Below are 21,436 nucleotides of genomic sequence, written 5' to 3'. Positions count from 1 at the left end.
GAGTCACTCTGTATAGGACATTTTACTTACACCCTGTATTCTTTTAGTGAGAAGCCTCTGTGGATGTTCCAATTGTTGAATATGCCTGGTTAGGTACATACCAAAGGGGGCATTGTACTCAATGATACATCTGATGAATGCCAAATACATTAGAACAATGACTTCCTTGGACTTAGATGCCATACCTTTGTTTATAAGTTGTGCAATATAGAATGATTTCCTTACCACTGTAGATGCACAATGGTTAAAGGCTAGATTACTATGTGTGTCCCTAAGTCCTTGACTACTAAGTTAACTCTAAGGGGTGTGTTGTCCATGCAATAGTTACCGGGACTGGATGACTTCCCAAATGATACTATTATAGGAACATACACCATGCTGTGCACATGCCCTAGCAGTACCAGAATGAGTATTGAGAAGTATGGCTTGGCGAGGACTTGCAAGTGGGACCCATTAGCTGTAGGGCATGAATAACTGAGTGTTTAACACTCTTTCCACTTTGTTCACTTACAGAGGGTGCGTCAGGGAGAATAAACTTACAAAAGAAATGAGATTACTTTAACTTACTTAGAAGATGAAACATTATAACACATTTCTGAATATGTGCTTAAGAGGTAAACATGCCTGTAAGTACAAAGTATGTGTAAGCTATGTCAAGTACAGAAAAAGAAACATATAGACAAGACATATCTAAATACACGCAAAGTATAATGCTTGCTCTTTACAGATATGTAATAGACAGCTACTGTTCACAAAAGAAATGGAACAACAGTCTCTTGTATTGCATATATTTGTCATTTTTGTGAGATGAATTTTTGTTAACTGTTGAAAATAACAGAAGCATACAGACATCAGCTGTGAAATGACAAAGGGCAACTTTGATAGCATGGTTATTGCCTCATAAAAGTAAATTGTTAGAATGTCAAAGGCTCAGTATATGTATTTCACTTTCTCTGCTGCATAAAGCCCACTATGTATGTGCTGCATGCTGTAAATTGTCCCAATTGTTTATGCTAATGCCATGGTTTCAAGGTTTAAGTCTAGTAAGAGTGATATCTGTGTGAAACTAGGGATCCTTAATGTCCGTATTTTCATGGTATAAGAACACAGATTTGAGAAATAATCGCATATACACATTTTCACTTTTTTCTGTTTCATTTATTTATGTTTCTTTATTTAGTCTCTGGTTTCATCATGTGTGCAAAGCTTGACATTTCTCCACAGTCTCTATTAGCAGTCAATAACAGTGAACATTAGTTCACTTCACAAGGCAGAACCACAGAAATTTAATTTGGAATGTTGTCAGCAGTACAATTAAGATTAGTGTTGGTGCACTTCCATCAGAGTTCTGAACAGGACTGAGTGAACAAAATACACCTGCTGATTACTTTATACTGTGGCTCAAGGTTTTAATGCAGTAAGTTTGAAGAAACAGCAGAAGTAATGCAGTATCTGAATACAAATTACATAGAGTTTTACTATAGGGGTCGGAATGGGAATTACCACACACTCTTTATTTTGATTTCAACAACCCAACCCTGTGTAATGAATGCTAAATTCATTTCTAATGTGTAATTAATGTTACATTCTTTACCTATACTCTTTGTGAAATTGTGTTCAGTAAAACACTGATCATATTTAACTGAAATACCACTTTTTAAATGTATAATGCTAGAAATACATTTTAGTGATTGATAAAAAGACTGCTGTTATGTGACTTTCTCTGTGGCTCAACCTGCTGGAAGCAAAGTTAATGAAGGTTTTGATTCCAGCTTTTGATAATTTCAAGGTACCATTCACAGTGACTCTTTTTTTTTTGGACACATAACTATACTTAGTAGTACTAACAACATGTGTTATGCATGGCTTAAAAAATATGACATTTACTAAGGTGTGAAAAAATAAATTAGTAGCAGACTGAATGCAGAAAAATGTATAATATATTCTTGATTAATTATCCATAGGTCCCAAGTAGTAATCATGATAATAATGGATTTCCTTTAGAAATATATCATGCTTACTAGTAGTACATAGCATGTCAAAAATGAACTTATGTAATCTCCTGTGTGACCCTCCTCTCAATAAGTGCCATTATCTGCAGGCCTGATGATATAACAGTGTGCATATTTGACTGTCAGAGCTCACTATCAGTGAGTGATAATGATATGACATCTGAAGCAAAAGCTGCTAACAGAAACACAAATAAGACCGATGCTGTTGTGCGTCCGTCAGCTGTCCAGGTTGTACAAGTAAAGTAAACTACAACTGTTGATTATCTTTCTTTGTGGCTCAAAGTGTTAATACAGTAAGTCGGAAGAAACATCAGAGGTAATGCAGAGTTCAAATCTAGGTTACAGATCATTTTAATGGTGGCACAAAATTTTTATTAGCTATGTAATATGAATTAAAACTGAATATTAAAAATTATATTTCCAACACAACTCTGTATAATGATTGCTTAATAAGTCATTTACAATCTGTGTAAAGTATGTTAAGCATAACAATGATGCTAGTTTATTTAAACTACGCTTGCATAGGTATAATCTGCACAATATTTATGTGAAAAAATATCACCCATCATGTTTAATTATTATGTGTGTAGGACAGTATGTCATGTAAAGTATGTAAGGCACCTAATACTAACATGTTTTACTCAGGCCATGCACCTCATTACATATGAAATTTCTTTACATAAATAAACATTGGCTTTTATATATAACTGTAGTAAAATGAAAAGTGAATATCACATATATACAGGCATGTCATAATTAGATCTCTACTGATGTTGAAATTGTTACACCTCAGCTACAACTTAAAAATTTTAGTTCTCATGTGGCATTAACAGTTAATAAGCAACATTTAGCACTTTGGACTTCTTTTTAGTTATAGATTCAATTCCCAAGTGGTATTACACAAAGTTTGCATGTTGGATGTCCCAACAATCCATTATGTCCCAATTCACAACACTATATCTCTTAACATTAATTATAGCCAGCATCATAAAAAAATTGATGATTTTAAATTGGAGCATGTGTAAATACAGTCAGCAACACACACATCCAAATTTCACTGTTAAATGTTATGCCACCAGTGTATTTTGAAGGAATCATTTCTAATTTCTCTGCCAGGCTATTTCCATGTTTTCAGTTGTGCAAATACAGCTGAGAAGATTTCCCAATATTGCACACAGGCTGGTACACTTAGGATATAAACTGGGTGCCAATTCAGAGCCATATTTCTAGGTGTCCATCAGAAGACATGGCAGGTGAAGGTGAGGGTAGTGCTCCATTTAGAGCAAAAAGGTGTGGAGAAGAGGAGTTCAGGATTTTTGTGGCACTTCTTGTCAAACATTACAGACATATGCTTTTATAGGGGAAATTATACCAGGTCTCATTTTTTTGTGCTCTGTATAACTGCTGAGGACATTGTTAGGGGACAATGAGGCACATCAAGGACAAGTGTCACACCTCAGAGAGGGATAAGGTAAGTGTGAATCAAGTATGAATGTAAGCAAAATCATATTATTTAGCTTTGTGTGGGTTCAATTCACAACAGCAGCAAATTAGCTATTGTTAGAGTACAGTATGCAAAAAATAATTTATTGCAATGTTAAATAACATTAAACATTCAATTTGTGTAAATGGAGGTATTTCATTGGAAAGCATATATTGGATTTGCTATAGTCATGGAACTGTTGTCATATAATTTATTATAGCAAGAAGACGGATGCATTTTATGACACATTAATGCCTTCACATCACATATATATGTGGAAAATATTAATATAGTTATATATTGGAATATTAATCTGACATGGCTTAATGTTATTATCTATGTTTCTCTTTCCATAATTATCTCTCTTGCTTTCTTTTTTATTCTGTGGGCAACAACTTTTCTTCTGCAACACAAATGATCATCTATACCAAGAAATAGGCCAACCACTGGGGATTAGTCCACCATACCTCCACACATGGATGTGGTGGCACCACCACAAGACAGCACAGACACCCAGCACATCAGGGTTACAACTTGTCAGTGTTGCATCCATAACTCCTGCATTACCTGCTCCAACTGTGTAAGGTGATATAATGGCATTGCTTTAAAAAACAAAGTCAATGCCTCAATCAGCACTGACTGAGGGATCGGTGACAGGAGACAGTGATGAAGGTTTTGGGGATGGGGACTAGATTCTCACCGGGCTCCTGCTGGATGTGGATGCACCTTTGATGTCTTCTACCTATTCTCACTCATGCTGTTCCTCATTATACTGTATCCATCATTATCCCTATTTGTTCTATATCTCTGTGACTGCTATCTAACCTACTCAACTTACGTTATCCTCTTGTTCCTAAAAAACACCCCCCAACAGCCCTCTCTCCAAAAAAGAAAAAAAGAGCATCTGTCTCAAATAATTGTTTCGTACATAGATCTCCACTTCACCTATGTGTCTGCTTGACACACCTTATTTGGTCCAATTGGCCATATAACAGTATTCACTTGTTGTCACCCAGTCCTTATATTGTAACTATCCAAATTCATCAGATACTTGTTACAAGTATACATTTATGTTGCAAAGAAGTGGATAGATATGATGCGGTCCCATCACCTTCCTGCCCATTCCTTTATTCTTTGCCCTGTGTTGTTCTCTCTGCTTGCCTTACATTTTCACCACTGTCCTATCAACCCCTTTTTCACATGTTTAACCTGATAAAAAAATAGAATCATGAACAATATAAAGAGATGGTACTTCAGTAGCAGGCTGTAGGAAAATGACGGTACACTCAAAATTCCATAAAAATGTATCCTCATTACAAGATTTAGCACTTGAACTTCACCAGAATGACAATACACAATAAAAGATCCATTTTATATCCTCACCAGTTAAGGTTAGTTCCAGACCATTGGTTCCTCACCTTACATCACACTGACATAATTTCCTTTCCCATGCTACTCATGCACTTTGATAATTAAAATTATATAAAATTATATATAAAATACATATACAAACTTTTACATCCTTGTTAAACAGATCTCATTTTCATTACAGTAGCCAAGGACAATTGACCATTCAAACCAGGTAATGACCCTACGTTCAGGTACTATCTACTTTTATTGGTTTGTGGCCTTTTATGTCAGTTCTGTTCTACTTTTTGGATCATGCATAATACACACAGCTGAAAGTGGTCCATAAAAATAGCCTGCAATTTTTGTCCTTAGCATTTGCAAAATGTTTGGCATTGTGCACTAATGCTGAGTGACATAAATGGCATTTCACAACCAGCATTAGTACAGCTATCTCCATGCAAGTATGCTGAACACCACTACACTGTAGAAATATAGACTGATAGCACTATTGTGAGGCAATTACTCTAATATTAGGTTGCTGGATGTAATGTACATTTTATGGAATGTTAAAATTGTTATTACTGTGATAAGTATGACACCTACATTCTCCCTTGCTTCATCCTGATGTCACAGCTCCTTCAAATGTATGATTTTAACTTTGTGAAATATGTGTTCCTACGTTGTGTGCTGAGATAATGTACAGATCTGTAGCTTGCTTTTTCAATCCAGATGTACATCAGACAAGTATTTATTTATCTCTTTAATTACTATTATGATTGTAACAATTGGCTATCTATGCTATTAACTTACCGTTGCCCTGCATATATCTTAATCGTGTTTCTCCTCTCTTATCCCTGCTTTCTCCCTATTGGAAACACTTTATTGTACAGAGTATGACAAAATTATTATGATGACAAGCTTAAGAGTAAAACACCACAAAGATGGTCAGAAATGTTCGATAAACAAAAGTCTTGCCATGTCTCTATCCCTGTTACCTCATTCCTCTCTCACTCTCTATTGTCTGTTTCTGCCTCATCATTCATTGAGCTCCGCATTTCTGCAATACCTGGTAACATGCCTCTCAACCTCTTACCAAAAGAAATCTGGACAAAGCCAAAATTAATGGGATGGGGGGGCAGGGACAGAAAATCATTGCTGTTATAAACTTAGAATGTTGCTAGCATAACAGTTTTTAATAGGTTTTGTGTTACCATGCATTTTCTGAAGGATATGAAGCCTGAAAGTCAAATGTCTCTCATTATTTAGTGCCTTCTAGCCCAGGTGGTTTGCCACAAAAACTCAAATTTTATGAGGAACAGACCAAAAAATATGAAGAAAAAATGTGGACATTCTCAGAAATTTGGGCAGTTGAAAGGTATGTCTTCTTTATCTTTCTGCCTAACTTAGATTGCCATTTTATGTCTCTGGTGATGTGCTGACACTGTTTTAAGGATTTGTGATTCTTTTCATCTTTTATTGTGCTGAATTTGGGTATAACCTTAGCACAACTGACTTAGTTTCTAGTGTCATTCAAAGGGGTTCCAGTACCTGACAGCCTGGGATGACATGCTTGACAAGACACAATGCTTGGCCAGAGATGGCCTGCATATGTCTCCCTTGGGCTACAGACTCCTGGCAAAGGCTTTTGCCCCCCCATAGTGCCCTTTTTAGGTAATGCCATGAGGTCAAAACTACCAACACGAAAATTAAATCTAAAAGTAAATAAAAGTTCATGCTGCAAAACGCTTGGGAGTCTAAACATGAAACTGCACTCATTGCAAGCATTCTTAACCCTAGAAGAAGCTGACATTTGTGCAGCCATAGAAACCTGGTTCAAAGCTGCAGAGATCACCCCAGCTATACCACGTTACTTATCCTATTATTCATTCAGACCCCAAGCCGTGGGCAGCAAAACAAAAGGAGGTGGAGTTGCAATATATATAACAGACATACACACTTCTAGGCTGGTTAACCAGTATGATGCACAGGAAATACTTCAGGTGCAGTTAACAATTAACAAGACCCCTATTCAAATCATAGCTAGCTACAGGCCTCCAAATCTGACTCAACATGCCTAATCCACCTATCTGGACCTCTTCAAATCTATCGAGATTCAACCATCTACCCTGATCCTGGGTGACTTTAACTATCCAACCATAGATTGGAAAAAATACTCATGCTAAAACACAAATGCCTAGAGATTCCTTGATTTCATCAATGCAATGCCTTGTACCAGTTGGTTGACACCCCCACAAGACGTGAAAATATCTTGGACTTGGTATTAAGAAACATAAGTAACCACATTAGCATCCCTACAGTGTCATCATCCCTGGTAAGATCCACCCACAAAGCAGTCACTTTCAAAGTCACCATCTCCCTCGACCCCACCATAGCTAGGGTCAAATCAAAAAACTTCTCCAAAGCTGATTACAACTTCCTGAGGGAAGGTATAAATAGCTTCACAGCCCCCTCTCCCTCCACAGAAATTGGCACATATGTCCAAACTTACACCAAAGTACTATATGAGCATTTATATAGCAGCATGGAATCAGGAATACCAGACAGGATGAAATTATCCTCCTCAAGGAAGAGTAAACCTGTCTGGTGGACATCTACAATAAATAAACTCTATAATAAAAGGAATAAATTGCTGTCCAGGACCAAGAAGGAGCATGTGTCTAATTGGAAGCAATCTCTCCTTATCCTGAACAACAAATATGAGCACTAGTGAAATCCTCCAAAGCAAACTTCAAGTCCAAACTGGCTACATCTTCTAAAGACAATCATAAGGCTTTCTTCACATATGTCCACAATCTGAAAGGAAGCACCCAGATCTGCTCAGAACTGGTGGTCAAGGAGACCACATACACAAACCCTGTAGATATAGCTCACCTGCTGGCAGACAGGTTTAGTGAAAACTTCTCTCCTCTGTCTCCCCATCAGTAAAACAGGACATCCACAGTACCTGCCCCCCTCCCCTTATCTCTAGGGAGCACATCATCACTGCCCTCTCAAAGGCAAAAAATACAGCCTCCATGAGACCTGATAACATCCCAGGCTGCATCCTACATGAACTCAGGCAGGGACTTGCGGCACCATTAGGCACCCTATTCAACCAAAGCCTAAGTACCTGCTTCATCCCAGTCAAGTGGAGGACAGCTACTTTCATCCATTTGCACAAAGGTGGAGCATCCACCAATCCAGGAAGTTACAGACCCATCAGCTTAGCTAGCCAGATCTGCAAGGCCATGGAGCGGATTATCATGGACCTCATTAACAAGGACATTGGCAACCTCCAGACACTTGTTCCCACACAGTTTGGTTTTGTCAAGGGAAAGTCATGCCTGTTAAATTTGGTTGACTTCTTTAAGCAGTCACCAAGGCCATAGATGAGGGGAAGTTGTTGCACACCACCCACCTTGACCTGGCCAAGTCCTTTGATACTATTCTCCACTCAAGTATAATAGATAAACTCTCTCAACTAGGCATCAATCCATGTTACAAGATGGGCAGCAAACTGGCTTACTGACAGAACCCACCTAGTCAAAATAGGGGAAGCCACCTCAAGTAGTAGACCTGTAACAAGCGGTGTACCCCAAGGATCGGTCTTGGGGCCTCTGCTGTTTGGGATATATTTCTCAGAGGTGTAGGCCAAATCTAGTGGGCTATGGCTGACCAAGTTTGCAGATGGCTATAACCTGGGTGCTGTCATCAATTCCACTAGTGATGTGGACATCCTCCAAGAGGGTCTCACCCAAACAAATGATGGGTGCTAGAAACATGCCCTCAAACTGAATGCCAAAAAATGCATCATCATCCCTTTTGGGGAGAGTGATGTCCCCAAAAATTAACACACTGATAATAAGGCACTAAGCATGCAATCAGTCATGAGGGACTTGGGAACCCAGGTTTATAGCAAACTGACTTTTGAACACCATATTGCCTCTGTTGTATGGAAAGCTTTCTATGTGGCCCAGCTCATTAGTAAGGGTATCTCATCCAGGGCAAGGTTGTCATAACATCCCTGTATTCTTCCCTTATAAGACCGATTATTGAATACAATGCCCCTTTTGGCATGTACCTCACAAAGCACATGCAGCAGCTAGAGAGACCACAGAGATTCCTCATCTGGAGAATTCAGGGCCTCAAACATCTACACAGATATGCTAAAAGCCCTGTCCCTCTACTCAGTCTCTTACAGACTCCTCAGAGGTGACCTCTGTCTGGCATACAAAGCAATCTCAGACCCCACAATGATGGGACTGCTGCACATCTGCAAGTCAAGCTCCACTCAAGTAACCTAGATGCAAGACCTCAACCTGGTCTGTGATATCAATAAGACTTGTTGGGGGTGGGGCAGATTTGTGTTCCAGAGACTCCCACTTTAGTGGAATAGACTCCCTCTCCACATAAAGCAGAGTACCTCATTAAACCTTTTTAAGTGCAACCTGGAAAACTGGATGGGAAACAGAAAATACACCCTTGGGATTCCAGCTATGTCCCTGCTGGAGAGTAGCATAGGGTGCTGACCTGTTGGAACATGGGCTAAATTGTTAGCTAGGGTTGTAAGGGCCTCAGGGCTAATAGCCTAGTAACTTCCTATGATCCTCTGATCCTATAATATAAGCACTGCATCTCATCACTCGCTACTCATTTACAAAAGTTAAGAACTACCCAAACACCTTGTGACATTTATTTACTTATTTGTCATTTGTTAACCAGCATACTCAATCTGAGTAAAAGCCCTTTTTCAGTGGAAGCCCGGGAAGAAAAGCTCTACAGTACAAGTAAGCATGAAAATTTACAAAATTAAAGATGAATAAAGTGAAACATTTACAATTAAACACTGTGGATCCTGCTGTTCTACCAGTCCTTTTTATGTTGTTGATGTATTTTTTATATTTTTAAAACCTAACAGTATTTTTTTCTCATCTACAAATGGATCCATTGCACATCACAAAAACATACCTATCCTTCTTTCCCCCTTTTTGATTAGTGCTATTATTTACTCCATTCTGTAAAGTTGCTTTTGCAAGAAGCATTGTCTGCCAATACTCCTCATCATTTCTCCAAATGATAACATACCTGTACCCCCAAAATTCTTGTTAGCTCTCCTTACCTCTGCTCATTTTACTTCATTTTTACTTAGCCCACACAATATTTTACATGTATATTACTGAAATATACTTTTATTAAACTCTGCTTTGGCTGTTGTCTCTATTTACTTCACCCTTACCATACTCCTGCTATTTTATCTTGTTTGCATTCTGCCATACAGATCTACTTATTTTACTTATACCATTCCTGTTCTTTGTTTTAACATTCAGAATATCCTTTTTCTCTCGCATATCGCATACTTGTTGATTATGCACTATAAATGCATAAGTCAAATACTTGGTTAAATCTGGCACTACTTACAGCTTTTTTTTTTTTTTTTTTTTTGGCATTAGTGGCATAGCCTTCACTTGTTCACCCTCGCACCTTCAGGCTCACCCTCACTCCTTCCCCACATCCCTAATTCCCCTACACCACCCCACCACCCTACTACACCTACACTTATATTTACATAAGCTCCACCATATCTTCCTTGTTCTGATTACAGCCTCCCTCCTATCTTCCTTTTATCTAATCACTACCACAACAATTATACCTTCTTCTCACTCCCCACCCCCACACTATAAACACCTACCTACTTTGCACCATATAATCCACACAGTAATTAGCTCACTCCATACTAGCTCCCAAACATATACCACTACCTCACAATAACACACTTAGCCACAAAGATACCCATATTTATAATACTTACATATCCAACATCATTTCCACAACTTATCCCTAAATTAGTTACCCCCATTGATACATATTCTTTCAACTACCAAATATACCATAACAGCTTCCAGAATACCTCCATTCAAGTGCTTCTATGCAATTTGTCTTATTGCTTAGTCCTGAAACTCCTGGATTCTGCACAAAAGACACTATATCTCATACTTCTTATATCCATCCCCTCCAAAAAACTAAACAATATATACTCCTATCTAATCTCTCTACTGTCACAATGTGATGACATCCACCCTAACCTTGGTCCTACCACTAATCATCCCTGCAGAACACCCCATAAAAATTTAACTTTATGACTTTCAACATCAGGAGCCTAGGCAACAAAATATCCATCCTGCCTGGATAGATCAGTACAAGCTTGACATATCAGCCCTTACTGAAACCTGGTTAAAGCCTAACATATCTGACTCTGAATTCCTACTTTCCAACTACAGCATACTCAGGTCTGATAGAACTCATAAGAAAAGTGGAGGCATAGCATTACTCCATCAAGGCAACTTTAATCTCACACCATACATAAATAATGCCCCTACTTTTTCCTCAGCAGAATTGCTGATATCCTTCCTATACCTTAATAATACAAAAATAATCTGCATAATTGCTTTCTACATCATTGGCAGGTCATAACACTCCTATTCTAGAAGACATACACTCCTGGACCACCCAAAAATGTCAACATGAAACTATCATTTTAGGAGACATCAACATAGACTGGAAAACTATAATATTCCAGCTATCCACTAACAGCATCAATGTATATGCTTTTCTCAACTACTCTCCTCCCCTACTAAGTACAATAAACACCACACTCACCAATCTAACTTGGACTGCATAGTGGTATTACACCCTTCTAACTTCATCAATGCTGGTACATATTCAAACTCCCTTAGTGACCACCTACCTGTTTTTGCCATTCGAGTAAACACACAACCTCCAAAAACTCACACCCTAAAATCAGTACATAATCTTACTAATTTCTCTGAAGACAGGTTTAATGACCTACTTCACAAAATAAACTGGTCACTACTAAAGGTACCAGCACTAAATGAGGCAGTAAACTATTTTAATAACTGCTTGCTAAAACTACTAGATACCTTAGCACCAGTTTGCACCAAAAGAATCAAAAACAATCCCATGCCCTGGCTAACTAAGGAATATAAAAACAAAAAAAATGAAAAAAAGAGACGCAGCCTGGGCTCTATGGAAACAACGCAATAAAGAACAAGATCTAATTAATTTCAGACAGCTATGTAACCAAACCAAACAAAACTAAAAGTTATCTAAAATAAGCAGCTATGCTATAGTCACCTACAGGATAAATGAAAACCAATCCAAAAAAAAAAATTCTGGTCCACTATCACAACTCTACTCCACCTCAGAACTAAGAAGGAATCCAAGATTTCACTCAGTGCCTCTCCCTGTCAAATTGCTGAAGATTTTAATATCCATTTCATAAAATCTATAACTGATCTTATCACTAAAGCAACTAATACCTGCTTTTCCTCGTCTTTATCTACCCCAGATCTCCCCATTCACCTGGCCCAGGCCCTCCTTACACTCATTGCACAGAATCCTCTTCTGAGAACCATCCCACTGTCTCTCTTCAGCCAATATTTTACTAGTCTCATAAATAGATCACTGCACAAACCTAAACCCTGCTCTACCTCCACTGACAACCTCCCTCCTACCTACATGAAATTAACAGCTGACTCCATAGCATACCTAGTCAGAATCCTGATCAATCAATCGATATCTTAATCCAAAGTACCTAACATCTGGAAAAAGTCCCATATCATCCCCATTCATAAAGGAGGTAACTCCACTGAACTTACAAACTTTTGACAATAGCCATACTTTCTACCATCTCTAAAATACTAGAAAAATGCATCTTCGACTCACAAAATACATACAGCATAACAACCTCCTTACAAACATACGACTGGAAACACTGTGTGTGTACTTGTCATCCTCTCAGTGTACATCCCTCACTGTTGCCAGTGGTGAGGACTGAGGCTCCGTAATTACTGGTCCAGTGATGAAGTGTCACAACACCATCATTGAAATTGTCCACCACCCCAAGCTACTTGGTGTAGTCATAGACAATCACCTACAGTTTGTTCTCCACATTCAACAAAACATAAAGAAAACCCACCAGAAACTTAGCACACTATAAAGAAACAAACTCACCTTAACCTCTTTCTCCAAAATCACCCTCGCCAAAACTTTCCTCCCTGCTTTACAGTGCATCAGTGCATACCGATTTACAGAGCTCCTCTAGATCTCAAATGGAACATTGCTATAATAAAGTGGACAAGTTTGCTACCAACTCAGAAACTAGATGCCATCACTGCCTGTCACTAAAAAAAATAAACTGGCTAGAATTCCCCAGCTAAATATTATATACCCAACTACTAACACTCCATAACATGGTCTACAAACCCCTAGCCTGCCCAGCACTAAACAACATCATCAAACCTTACAACCCAAACAGAAGACTTAAGTCTACAGACAAAGAGATTCTCTCTATATCCAAACCTTCTAAGACAGCTGGATAAAACCTCTAGTCCCACTATGTCTTCCACTTACTGTAATAACTATTACTAACCTACTTGCCTTTAAAACTGTACTGGAACAACATATGATTAACTCCTTGCTGTGCCCTTGCTCTGATCCAGGCTGATCTCTTTTCCAGATCAGACCAAACTGAATCTCTCTCTCACGCTCAGCCTGTACTTCATCACAGTTTCTTTTATTTGTATATCTTGTAATATGAATGAGTAGCTACCACCTACCTCATAACAATGTACCTGCTTATTTGGAACTCATATAGTTTTTATATTTTTGTATAACTTTTATGTTATTTTGCATAAAGTTTATACATCTCTATATGTAACTGGAGCTTTTCACCCTGGGCCTCCTCTGAAAAGGGGTTCTTTCTGATCCAGTTGGACCATCCCAATGAACAAATGTCAAATAAATAAATAATAAATATGTCTGGCACCTAGCAGCGATAGTAATTAATGGTAGATGACAGTTCACTTCTTATAGTAAAAACTGGTGAATATTTGCCTTCGGCTGCATCAGTGTGCTGCCCTTTGCACAATTGTACTTAGCCTGACTGCATTATTGAAACACTGACTGATAGCACTATGAGGAGACAGTTGTTATCATATCTTGAACATGTTGCAGAGTTGAATGTACACCATATGGGATGTTTCACTTGTAACTATCCTTATGAAGTATGCTGTACATGTGCTTGGTCCCTTATGTAATTCATAACTGGCACAAAATGCACATACCTTCCCAAAATAAGTAGAAACCTTTGTTACAATCAATGGTGTATCTGTTAATAAGGATGGCACAGTAGGCACATCTAATATATCTTCTATACCCAATAAAGTATTATGATGAATTAATCTGATCACAATTTCTGAAAACTTTTAATTAAGTGCCTACATGTAAGTTAACATGGTGACCATAGTGACCTTGATGCCATACAAAATGAGACTACATGCTGTCATGTTATATTGTGTTCTACGTTGTGTTGTCATTTTTATTTTATTTTTTATTTATATACTAAGTCTCGTCATTGACCTGTCTTTTTCTTCATGTTTTATATTTAAAATATGCAAATAATTGAGAATATATGTAACAATGAATGTAATTATTTACAATGTATATGATTGTTTAACCACTGACTCTATTTAATGTTCTACGTATTATGAATATTATTTATTTTTGATTGAATTTAATGAATTTACTAACAATATTATTCATGTTAGTACTATTTATTATTAATAAATAAATGAATATATATAAATCTATACGAATGAATCTAAATGTTGTATACATATTGTGTTGTGTTATGTTTTTATTATTGTAATATTATGTCCTTTCTTCCAAGCTAACCGAGTAGATACCATATGTTAAATTATAAATTATAAAATGTGTGTTTACTTACTAATTAATAACTTCTGGATACGTATCTCATTACGTTAAAACTAATTTAATTAAAATATTAAAAATATTGAAAATATACAAATATACCAATGTATACATATATATATAAGTATGCATATTTTTGATGTAGTTTAAAACAAATATTGAATACAATAATAAAATTTTAAATATGAAATATAAAATTTTAAAAATTAGATTTTATCTATCCAGATTTTTCAATCTCAGAATACATTTCAGTGAACACACTTCGTTAATACCTGGAGCCCTACATGCATTGGTTCTTAATTGCCATAATAGCTCCCTTCTTTCTAAAAGGAGACTGTCATTCCCACCTCTATTATCTGACACTATTTGTTCTATAACCCTAAAATTGAATTTGTGGTTTGGGAACACATCTATGTGTCTAGCTAAAGCGTTTTCCATTCTTTTTGCATTTATATTGTAAATATGTTCTTTTATTCTTTCTAATAATCTCCTGTCCGTTTTACCTATATAAAATGCGCTGCATGAAACGCACTTAGCTAGATAGACCACTTGTTTGCTATTGCAATTATATTTGGCTTCTGAAAAGTACTTTTTACCATTTATAATAAAACTTTTGCCTTCGTCTATATATTTGCAACAGTTGCACATACAACACTTGTGCATCCCTACTTGTGTTGTGAACGTTTTATTCTTCTTTTGTAGAATTTCTTTTAAATTCCTTCCTTTTTTGTAAATCATTCTTGGTTTACATGCTAACAACTTACTAAAAAGGTTGTCATTTAACAAATATTCCCAGTTTTTCACCATGATGTTGTATATTAACTTTGAGTCCAGATTGTATGTACAAATAAAATTACAACTTTGATTTGGATTGTCTATTTGTGTTCCAAATGCTGTCATCTCACATTGACTTCCTCCTTCTGCATCTATTTGTATCACTTGGCCCTTTAGGCCTTTTAGACTCAACATAGGCACATATATGCCCACATTCCTCTTATATTTTACTTCCATGAATATTTCATTCAAGAAGTCAGACGGGTAACCCCTCTGCATGAAGAAGTCAAATATTAAGTCACATTCTTCTTCAAATTCAATGTCAATTGAGGTCATGCGGGCTGCCCTTACAAGCTGTCCTTTCACAACAGATTTTTTCTGATGCCTTGGATGGCAACTCGTAAAGTGCAAATACATATTAGAATATGTTTCTTTTCTGTACATTTTTGATAAATAGCTTCTCTTTTCATAGTCCTTCCTAAGAGAAACATCTAGGTAGTCTATTTTGTCTCTGTCGTATTTAAATGTAAACTGTAAAAAGTCTGTCGTGTTGTTAAAACTTGCTAGACAACACTCCATTTCGTCTTCTGTCCCTTGGAATAAGATGAATATGTCATCCAGAAAACATGTGTAGAATATCAAATTGTTTTTGAATTCAGTTTTGTTTAATAGGAATGACCTCTCCCAATAAGCCATGACTAAATTTGCGATGGCTCCCCCACATGGTGAGCCCATCGCTACACCTACTTTTTGATGGTAAATAGTATTGTTGAACATTATATAATTATAGGACAATACTGTGTCGATTAGTTCTTCGACCAATGAAATTTCACTGTTTGGTGCATTGAAGACGCGCAACATATTAGCAACCCATTCTATTGCTATCTGATGTGGAATACAAGAATATAAATCTTTCACGTCTATTGTCACAAAGAAAGATTCTGGAACAAATCTTAATTCATTAATTGATTTTAAAAATGACCATGAATCTTTCGAAATCTGTTTCTCCCTTGATATATATTTTTTCAAGATATTGTCCAAAACCTTTGCACACGTGTATGTCGAGCTTTTTCTGCCATCCACCAGTGGTCTCATTTGTGGGTCTTCAAGACTTTTATGAATTTTCGGTATTCCAAATAAATATGGTGTTCTGGGAAATGATTGTTGCAAGTACAAATCAGTGTCTCTATCAATTCTAGCTTCAATGTATATTTCTTCTATGAAGGCTCGAATTTTTCTATGAGCTCCATGCATTTCATTGGTCGATGCTTGTATGTATGTGTCACTCTCAAGAATGGATAACATTTTACTGTTGTAATCTTCTAGTGACATAATTACCAAGCCCCCTCCCTTGTCTGGTTTCATGATTTTTATGGGGGCTTGGCACAAAAATTCTAGTTGTTGTTTCTCTTCCTTACTTATATTATAATTATATTTTCTTTTGTAGATGTTAGATTTCACCATGTCCTTTAGGTCTAATTCTGTTGCATTTTCAAAGAGAGCTACTGAAGGATGTAAAGGGGGATTGTACACGCTAGATTGTAATTTTTCCTCAGTTACGTTTGGAATATTTGCCTTCGGCTGAATTAGTGTGCTGCCCTTTGCACAATTGTACTTAGCCTGACTGCATTATTGAAACACTGACTGATAGCACTATGAGGAGACAGTTGTTATTATATCTTGAACATGTTGCAGAGTTGAATGTACACCATATGGGATGTTTCACTTGTAACTATCCTTATGAAGTATGCTGTACATGTGCTTGGTCCCTTATGTAATTCATAATTGGCACAAAATTCACATACCTTCCCAAAATAAGTAGAAACTTTTGTTACAATCAATGGTGTATCTGTTAATAAGGATGGCACAGTAGGCACATAGTAAAATATTGTTGCTATACACACATAAAGTATTATGATGAATTAATCTGGAATTCCATGCATTTTCTGAAATCTTTTAATTATGACGCCTACATGTATGTTAATATGTAGTGACCATAGTGCACCTTGATGCCATACAAACACATGAAATTGCATAAGAAGCAGTATTGCATGTCTCAAATACATAGGCAATCACCAGATATGAAGGCTGTCTAACTATGTACCTGTAATACTCATATAGTAGTACTTAACTGCAAATATTAGAATAACTGTACAAATAATGACACAAAACATTAGCATAACACACAATTGTTCTGAACTGGATCAGAATCAGATCTGTTTGCTTAAATTTCTTATTTGCATGAAGGTTGGTATGTAGCACCATGAACAACTGCTAATAACTGTTCTAAGTTCAAAACCTCAAAATATAATTATGCACATGCTAATACTCTTGCATCAGTTGTGCAAATGAGTTTGTCAGTGTACGTCAGAAAGCAATTCTGACAAGGGGAAAGTGATGACAGTGGCTTGCATTACCTATGCATGCAGTAATTAACTGTTGCACTCAAGATATGATGAGTTCACTGTGATTTTGTGAAAAAACTACTTAATGTAAAGTTATGTCTGCAATCCACCATACTTATACTTGCAAATGATGTACAATAGTGTGGGATGTTTGCACATATACATCCTAACTTGTATTAAGTAGTTCACTTTCATATGTTTGACCTGTCTGCTTGTATTTACACTGCACATTGTCCAAGCATGAGGAAGTATGGAAAATGACACAACAAATAATTACTATTTGCATGTTTTATTGTCAATATGCTGTGTCACAAGTGTGATTGTCATCAATACATGCTACTGTTAAACAACTGCATGTTACTCACACTACCACAATGTTAATAAATGACAGGATAGATAAGTTATCTGAGTAATGTATAATTACTTGTGATCAACATATTGCTGTTATTCCTGTTTGTCAAGACAAATTTCTTTTCACTCAAACCTGTGATGCACACTAGGTTCTGTGCAACACACTGATATTATATTTGTTAAAATGTTTGTTAAAATGTGCAGTATCCCACATTTAAAATGAGACCTCTCCTGTAGTAATACAAAACACTATAGAGTGAGTAATTAGGTAGGTGTTTGTATACAGCAGTGATGTCTTGATTGTGTGTGTGTGTGTGTGTGTGTGTGTGTGTGTGTGTGTGTGTGTGTGTGTGTGTGTGTGTGTGTGTGTGTGTGTGATTGTGTGTGCTATCTCTGTAATGTCAGGTAGGTATGGGTTCAACAACAGTTTTGATATGTGTAATTCCACTCAGGAGAAAAATATAATCAGGGAGAGTGCTCCCACATCAGTTTCTTACACTATTAATACTAACATTTATTCTGCTACACACTGATGAGAGCATCCTTTCAAATGCTGTCTCTCACCATTAAAAGAAGATGACTGCCATGGCACTTGCAGTTGATGCAGTGTAACTAGTTAGATAGGTGGGTGAAATCTAGCACTGCAGAAATTGTGTGTGTGTGTGTGTGTGTGTTTGTGTGCGTGTGTGTGTGTGTGTGTGTGTGTGTGTGTGTGTGTGTGTGTGTGTGTGTGTGTGTGTGTGCATGTATGAAGTAGAAATGGCTTTATGAAAGATCCATTGTGTACATATGTACTTAGTAGCCACACTTATACTTTTTTCACAAACGTCTTCCCTGAAACATACTGATGAGGTCATCCTTTCAAATGTTCACTATCGCTTGGCTGTAATCTGACTTTTGCTGTGATGTTTGTAGTTGATGATGTGTACTTTAGAATGTGTAACTAATTACATTTTATGCTACACACTGATGAGGTAAAACTTTAAAATGTTTTCTATCTCATACTTACATTAAGACTTCTCCTGTGGTACTTGCACTGGACACTGTGCTCTCTACACTGTGTTACTAGATAAGTAGGTGGTTTGAATCCACCAGTGACTGACTACTGTGAGTGAGTGTGCTCATCTTTCTCTTGTGCTAGGCAGGAATAGCTTCATCCGCTGATATGATGCATAGTTTTACAGTAGTAGCAGGCTGTCCCACCACTTTTGGTCCCTTTTAGCACACACACATCACCATATGAAATCAGTAACGATATTATCCTTTCAAATCTGCACGGTTCCACATGTAAACAAACATCTTGTAGGCAACTTGTGATTTATACAATGCCCTCTAGCTTATAATCTTAGGTAGTCAGTTTGAACCCAGACATCACTCCATAGTCTCAATAGTGTGTGTGTGTGTGTGTGTGTGTGTGTGTGTGTGTGTGTGTGTGTGTGTGTGTGTGTGTGTGTGTGTGTGTGCGTGCGTGTGTGTGTGTGTGTGTGTGTGTGTGTGTGTGTGTGTGAATGTACATGTATGCAAGAATGGTGTAATTCACGTATGATTTGTACATGTATAGCCAGAGACAGCTGTTTCACTGCATTCTGTCAAATTTAGCACATAGTATGCTTTGTTAAACACATATGACCCCTTTTGTTGAAATGTGATTTATCTCTGCCTTTTACTACTGTGGCATCAGGAAATGATACAGTGCTCTGTACTTTGTTGGTTTAGTAGGCCATGAGTTGGAATCGAGCAGTATCTCTGTATTGTGGATGATTGTGCTTCTTTAGTCACATAGATAACTGCATTATGCAACATGTTTGACTGGGTACACTTACCATCACAAAGCCTTTTGTAACAAAGAGACAGATCATACCAATCTTTAAATCAGTTTAAAGGCACACATATGTATTCAAGCACTAAGATAAGGTAGTGCCTTCTAGTAGACCCTGTCTCACATTTGTAGTAAATCTTCTGCTGTGGAGTATGCAGCTGAGACAATATCCTGTAGCTTATGTAGTCAGGTAGGTGCTGAAACATGCATTGACTAAATAGGTTCATGGATTCATAGGTAGGTACTAGGCTATTAGCCCTAGGGCCTATATATGCCTAGCCAAAAAGGTACCCTGGCTTTCGCCACCCAAGAAAATAATTTCCTGTGCCCCTGTCGAGCAGAGCCACAGAAGTGATCCCTGGGATGAATTTCCTATTTCCCATCCAATCATCAAGATTTTTCTTGAAGAGTGCTAATGAGGAGCTCTGTTTGACATAGATAAGTAGTCTGGTTCAGAGTATAGGAAGTCTCTGGGACAGGAATCTATCCCTCCAGCATGTTCTGTTTATTCTGGTGACAAGGTTTAGGTCCCTAGAGTGTGTAGCTCGGAGGGATTGGGATTTCTTTAAGTGGAGCATGTCCAACAGCTCTGGGTTTGACATAGCTTTGTATGTTAGGCAGAGATCACCTCTAAGTAGGCGATATGCGACGGTGTAAAGCTGGAATTTTTTGAGACAGTCTGCATAGGGCATCTGTTTGAGGTCAGTAATCCTCTTTGTGAGGTATTTCTGTGGCCTTTCTAATTGTTGTAGATGTCTTGAGAGGTACATACCAAAAGGGGTGTTGTACTCTATAATGGGTCCAATGAGTGATGAGTAGAGGGGAACAAGGACTTCTTTTTTTTTCTGGATGAGAAACTTTTTGTGAGCCACGTAGAAGGATTTCCTTATCAAAGGAGAGACTACTGTCCACCTGTGTCCCAAGGTCTCTTATCACACTTTCGGCATTAAGTAGACTACCACTTATGTGGTAGTCCATGGGTACAGAGTTTTTACCAAAGGGGATAACAATACACTTTTTGGCATTGAGCTTCAGGCCATGGCTTTGACACCAGGCATCTGTCTCGGTGAGGCCCTTTTGTAGTATGTCCACATCATTAGGAGTTTTGATTATGGCTCCTAGTTTGCAGTCACCTGCAAACTGTGTTAGTCGAAGACCTTCTGTGTTAGCCTGTACTTCAGAGAAGTAGATACCAAACAGGAGAGGACCCAGGACTGAACCCTGTGGTACTCGACTTGTCACTGGTCTGAAGTCGTATTTGTAGTCTGCTACTTTCACAGTGTGGGTTCTGTTCATGAGCCAGTTGGCAACCCATCTTGTGACATAGGGGTTTATACCTAGTTTAGTGTGCTTATTTATAATTCCAGAGTGGGGGATGGTGTCGAAAGCCTTGGTGAGATCTGAATAAGCTGTGTGAACCATGTTACCCTCATCTATGGCTTTGGTGACTGCT

Source organism: Protopterus annectens, chromosome 5.part0 (assembly GCF_019279795.1).
Source record: "Protopterus annectens isolate FY-2018-M chromosome 5.part0, PAN1.0, whole genome shotgun sequence".
Taxonomy (NCBI): Eukaryota; Metazoa; Chordata; order Ceratodontiformes; family Protopteridae; genus Protopterus; species Protopterus annectens.
Note: the sequence above shows the minus strand (reverse complement) of the source record.